Source organism: Pelobates fuscus, chromosome 6, assembly GCF_036172605.1.
Source record: "Pelobates fuscus isolate aPelFus1 chromosome 6, aPelFus1.pri, whole genome shotgun sequence".
Classification (NCBI taxonomy): Eukaryota; Metazoa; Chordata; class Amphibia; order Anura; family Pelobatidae; genus Pelobates; species Pelobates fuscus.
The window spans coordinates 117,290,693-117,296,692 of NC_086322.1; the positions used below are offsets into that span (position 1 = coordinate 117,290,693).

At 43.0% G+C, this 6,000-nt stretch overlaps 1 protein-coding gene across 4 annotated transcripts in view; it reads right to left on the bottom strand.

Moving 5' to 3' along the window:
- CLCN3 (chloride voltage-gated channel 3) overlaps positions 1 to 5,284 on the bottom strand; it is a 126,931-nt gene extending 121,647 nt beyond the window's left edge. For all 4 annotated transcript variants that reach the window (XM_063458184.1, XM_063458180.1, XM_063458183.1 and 1 more), the window contains exon 1: positions 5,088 to 5,284. The gene's annotated coding sequence lies outside the window, so the exon portion shown is untranslated. The remainder of the gene's footprint in view (positions 1 to 5,087) is intronic.
- Between the last annotated feature and the right edge of the window lie 716 nt (positions 5,285 to 6,000).

Sequence of the window (6,000 nt, forward strand, 5' to 3'; positions counted from 1 at the left end):
AACGTTTTTCTAAACTAAATAGGCTTAGCTCAGTGATGCTAACCAGATTCTCCTCACTTTCTATATATTCTCTCAGCAAATGTAACATGCACTTGCTTAATGAATGTCGCACAATCCCTGAACTAAAATTTGTGGTGCAGGGAGACATTCACTGTCAGAGTGCTAAGCTAAAGCACTAGACCAATGAGCCAATTGTGCATGGCAGGGCTTATCTCAATAGGGCCAACTGAAATTTTTTGCAGGGGCTTCATGCTTCACAAGTGGTTTGACTATGTACCCTGAGAGGGTGCCAGGGCACACCTGTCACGAAAACCACTACAGCGGGGTGGGCTGTAATAGTTATGGTGCTTAAAATTCCTTTTAATCATTGCATTGACATTTCTCTAGAAGTGACAGTTCCATTTTAAAAGTGTAGTTGTTCTGGTGCTTGGGAGTGTTCTTTTAACCCCTTAAGGACCAAACTTCTGGAATAAAAGGGAATCATGACATGTCACACATGTCATGTGTCCTTAAGGGGTTAATTACATACTCATTGCACACTCCCTAGATACACAATTGTGTAAAAAAAAAAAAAAATGTTCAGCTGACAATCAGTTGTAGTCATAGTAAAAAACATTTACAGAATTCGTATAGACTGAGTAACAGTAACTAGAAGCCATGCCTGGTGAAAAGGTTCATTGAATACTCTATACTTTCATCACACATTATTTGATTGTTAGTTTATTACCAATGCATATTTCTAAGCTACCCATCTTCAATCCTCAAAGGCTATGAATCCACAAGAGAAAGTGTTACCAAAAGAAAAGCTATGATTGGAAATCACTTTCAAAAGAACATTCCAAGCACCCTAACCTCTAGAGCATTGTAGTGGTTATGGTGCTGGGAGTGCCTCCTCCCCACTCCCCAGATTTAAGTAGTCAAACAGTTTGCTAATGTTTTGACACCTCACCATTGGTCCATTGGGCACCACACACCTCTTCTAGGAGAGTTGGAAGTGCTCTGCATTAAACTAAATGCAACAGTGCAGGGTTTAGCTCACTGGTCACCTCATGCTAGTTGCAGAGCAGGGATTTAGCTCATGACAGCTAACAGAAGCACCACGCAAGAGCTTTAAATCTCTATAGACATAGTGACTAATGCACGTCTGAACCCAGGTAAGCAGGCAAACTGTTCAAACGACTTGACTACATACATTGTGGGGGGATTACGCAAGGGCGCTTCTAACACTAAAACTACTAAAACACACTGTAGTGGTTATAGCACTTGCAGTGTTCCTTTAAAACAACCGGACTGAGAGACAGTCTTTTAATTGTGCAGTAGCAGTCTCCCATCTAGCTATCTTCCATTTTAAGACAATTGCATTGGCAGTAGCTTGAAAGTTACAACCCACACATATTTAATGCAATTGTTGGCAGCCATATGATCACGAGTTCCGTAAGGACTGCAGCACCTAGCAAAACCAGATTACAGTCTAAGCAGCCTTATATGTTTTGTTAAATGATACATGCCAAGAACTCTAACCCACGGTGATACTTGCATGGGTTATGGGCTCAGCTTCCTTTCCCTCGTCCATTAATGTTATATATACCCAATATGCCACAGCCTAACAATGGGGAGCTTGTTGACCCTTGCATTGCAAGGGTTGCCTCCCCAATCCCCTGTAGAATTACAACACAGGTGATACTTTGCCAGGATTATCCGAGTTGTAGTTTTACTTTAGCTGCTGATCTTTTTTACAGTGTACAAATACTTGAAGCCACGTTTACTATGCACTGCTTCCAATTTTACTGTATATAGGGTATATAACCAGTGTACCCAGTGTGTAAAAACAACTATAGCACCAGGATTACTGGAAGATCTTTTCATTTAATAGTCTCTCCAGATCCTCATAATGTCAGTAAACAAGGACTATTCAGAGGTATTTTTGTTGTTAATGTTGTAATTGATGTTTATATCATTAATCCCTTTGCTCGCAACTGTGCATGTATCTAGTTATTGCAATAAAGACACATTTAAACAATCTTGACAATTCACAAATAACCAAGATATTCTAGTATTAAAAGTGGTGTACACAACGGAGCGGACGCATCTCTGTGAGCTCCGACTCCAACTTACCTTCACTGACCTAAATCGGGGGGGAAAATACCCGCAAAATACCGGCAAACCCGACCGCAGAAGCAAGGTGTAACATGGGCAGAAAGTCTAAAAAACCAAAGGCTGACAGAAGCCCTCCCGGACGAGATATCGGCGAAATGCTGCGGAACACGCAGCATGCCGCATGGTCCAAGTTGGCACTGGAGGAAGATATCGCCTCATATTCATCTGGCGACTTTGACACAGACCTCATGGAGGCAGCGTCCTTCGGGCCAACACCAAGCCGTAATACAGGGCCCAAAACACCCGGAGACCCGGTCACAGCGAGCCAAATTAAGGAAATGCTGGCTGAGTTGCGCAAGGACCTTTCTGCCGACATGGCCTGCTACAAGGCGGTCATAGAAGGTGCAAAGACAAAAATCGCCCAGCTGGAGGCCTGTACAAGCACCCAGGACTCCAGATTAACAAAGGTAGAACGTCAAGTAGCTGAATTGGCAAAACAGCAACACGACACAGCAGACCGCCTGGATGTCATAGAGGACCAAAGGAGACGCCACAATCTAAAAATCCGAGGTATACCTGACTCAGTCAGCTTCACTGAGCTACCCCATTACATCAGGCGCCTCCTGGGCGCCCTGCTCCCGCCAAAACAGACAAAGTCCCTGAGGCTTGACGGGTTGTTCAGACTGCCGAAGCCGACCCGAGCTCCAGCAAATGCTACTGCAGACCTTATCTTGCGATTTCAGGGCATGTCAGACAAAGCAGCACTCCTGACCGCACTGAGGGGTAAAACTCCCTTCTCGTTTGAAGGCAGCAGCCTAACGTTTTTTCAGGACATTACCAAGAACACCCTTGCCTGGCGAAAATCATTGCAGACGTTATTGCACCACCTCCGCTCCAGAGAGCTGCCCTACCGTTGGGGGAACCCGAGAGCGGTATCGTTTACATACCATGGGACCACACATAGAGCACAGAACTATCAAGAACTGGCTTCACTCCTAACATCCACGGGTATACTCCAAGCTGCACCAGGACTATCCAGAATCAACCCGGCCACCATAAAGGAGTTTACCCCGAAGGAAAATATGGGATCAACACCGGCCAGCCCACCAACTTGAGTCGTTCAAGGCTTTATCCTGATCTTACTTTACGCTGCCTGAGACTCCTGCAAACACAAACCTTTGATATGTTGTGAAATGGTTTAGTTGGTTTCAGTTTAGATGCTTTGTGTAGTTCACTCCCGATACCCACCTAGAGGTTGACATTAATAATGCGCCTCCTCCTCCCCCCCCCCCCCCACTGCCGAATCGCAGTTGAGCCCCCTCGGGCAAACGGCAACGCAGGGGTGGATCTCCTATGTAAGGACACGCATGTTTAACCCTACCTTGTCTGCACACTCACATAGGATCTCACAGTCGAGCACCAAGTATGTCCCTAATAATAGATCCTTACCCAAAATGTATTATCCAAGTATTTGCCCATTATTGTTATTATGTACATTACCTTTTCAATAACAGTTATGTTAATCACTGACCCAGCTACTGCGGCGCCGACTGCCGCCATAGTCTCAGTAACCATGCTCACTGAAAGATTATGACCAACTGCTGTACAAACTGAGATATGTTACTATTTTGTTCATGAATATTGTTTTTCACTACTTTATCCTTAAAATACCAGTGCAGAATGCTTTAACCCCTTAAAAAAGGTGGCAAAAAAGGTGATTAACGTGTGACATGTCATGATTCCCTTTTATTCCAGAAGTTTGGTCCTTAAGGGGTTAAACTATGTACACACCAATATTGCCTATTACCAGTTGTTGATGTATCTTATCCATGTCATTACCGAATGATATATTTAATACTGCACTGCCAAAAATAAAGAATTAAAAAAAAAAAAAAAGGTGTACACAATATAATTTTGGGGACATAATTCCCCTTAATTATAATAAAATAAAGTGTGAAGAAGCAATAGCAATGCAAAGGGAAATTACAAAACAACCAATGGGTATGGCAAACATAGATATCAAATGCCATGCTACATCTTAGTTCAAAATTGACTCTGTAAACAGAATCCACACATTTTGGAGAGTTTGGAAATAAATATGAACAAATATATTGCTCCATTCTGCAGAATTAGGATGTCATAATTGTAAGTAAATATACAAACATGGCATCACAAATTTCCTCTATTGGACATACTAAAAAACAAAAAACACAACACTTCACCAAGTACAAAATAAAATATTGGAGGAAAAACAAAAATAAAATAATAACATAACCTTGCTGCTTTGGAGAATTACCTATTTCCCCAAAAAGCTTTTTATGTTACATATTTGCAAAAAGTAGTACAATTATTTATTTATTTATAAAATATTTTACCAGGAAAGATACATTGAGATTTCTCTCGTTTTCAGTATGTCCTGTACATGAATACAGTCTGACATCAACAAGCAGAACAATAAAAGACATCAAGGATAGTAAAAATAATTACAAAGAAACATTCTCATGTTCAATTTTCTTTGATTAAAAAAAAAAAAGGGGGGGGGGGAGGTGACTTATTTAAAGGGGAAAAGGAACATTTGTAAAGTGACAACATTTATAATATGAAGCAATTTCTCTAATAGTATTACTTAAAAGTACTTTCAGTAGAGAAGTGAGCTGAGAAGGACTATGTACATCTATTCATAACAAGTGCAGCTATAGGACAGATCCCTGGCTGCTGCAGAATTACAACTCCCATTAGGCTCTCCCAGCTTTAATGCTGACAAAGCTTTATAGGATTTCTAGTTCTAACACTGCTGGGGATCCACCTTTCGGCCATCCTTGCCCTAAAACCCCCAGAGGCTTGCTGAACACCGCGCACCATGCCAATGATGGGTGGTGACATGCTGGGTGTCCATGTTATCCATCACCCCCTCCCTGTAACCCCCACCCCCCCAGCTGAGCTGTCATGCTCCCCTCCATGCCCTGTGTCACCATCACCAGGCCTCCTACCTGTCCAGGGCGCATGGAGGCACGGCTTGCTCCCCGTGGAGGAGAGTCTGCATCCTCCCCCCGCCTCTTGGGGGGAGGGCCCGGCTGCAAGATGTCGCCTGTGACCCGAGGGTGTGGGGTGAGCGAGGGCTTCTGAGTGTGTATCAATGGGAGACGGAGAGGAGGGCCGCGGTCTCTACCTGTTAGCACTGAGTGGGGGGGAGGAGGCACCTCACATCCGGGCACTGCTTCCGGGCAGCTGCTGAAGCTGTTGCTAGGGAGCGTTGCTAGGGAAGGCCGCATTTTTTTAGGAGCAGCTGACTGTCACGTCTGACTAGCACAGCACGTGTTACCTTCAGCTGTCCCTGAGGGGCTCTCTAACCATGTCACCTCGGCAATGCCAAGTTAGGGCAGTTACCCTGTGCCCCTGGCTGGCTTAGCCAGTTAATATGGTGACCATACAGCTCCTTTCATTTGGGAGGTTGTATAGTACAGGGCTCCAATTATTATTATTATTGCAGTATGCATAGATTGTCTATAAGGGGGCATGAAGAACTAAATAGTTCTTCACCTTAACTAAATGTCTGGAAAATAAAATTAAATAGTAAAGATTTATGATGCAGCCACAAATTAAATACTAGATGTCAGAACAACATATATCAGATTCAAGTGGTTTTGGACTAAGCAGCTGAAATGTTGGTTGAGCGTTATGGTAAACAAACACACAGAGGGTTACTCACTGTAATCATAACTAAAGTATTGGGGTAATTCAGAAGATATATTATGAAGATAATTTACTGTTAACGATCTTTTGGAATTTACTCCAAATTGAATAAGCCAGATGAATAAATTCCCAAACAATTCTTGAGGTATCATTCAGAATTAGTTGCCACAAAAGCAGCCAGCAAACAAGTAGTTAAAGCACCAAAACCAC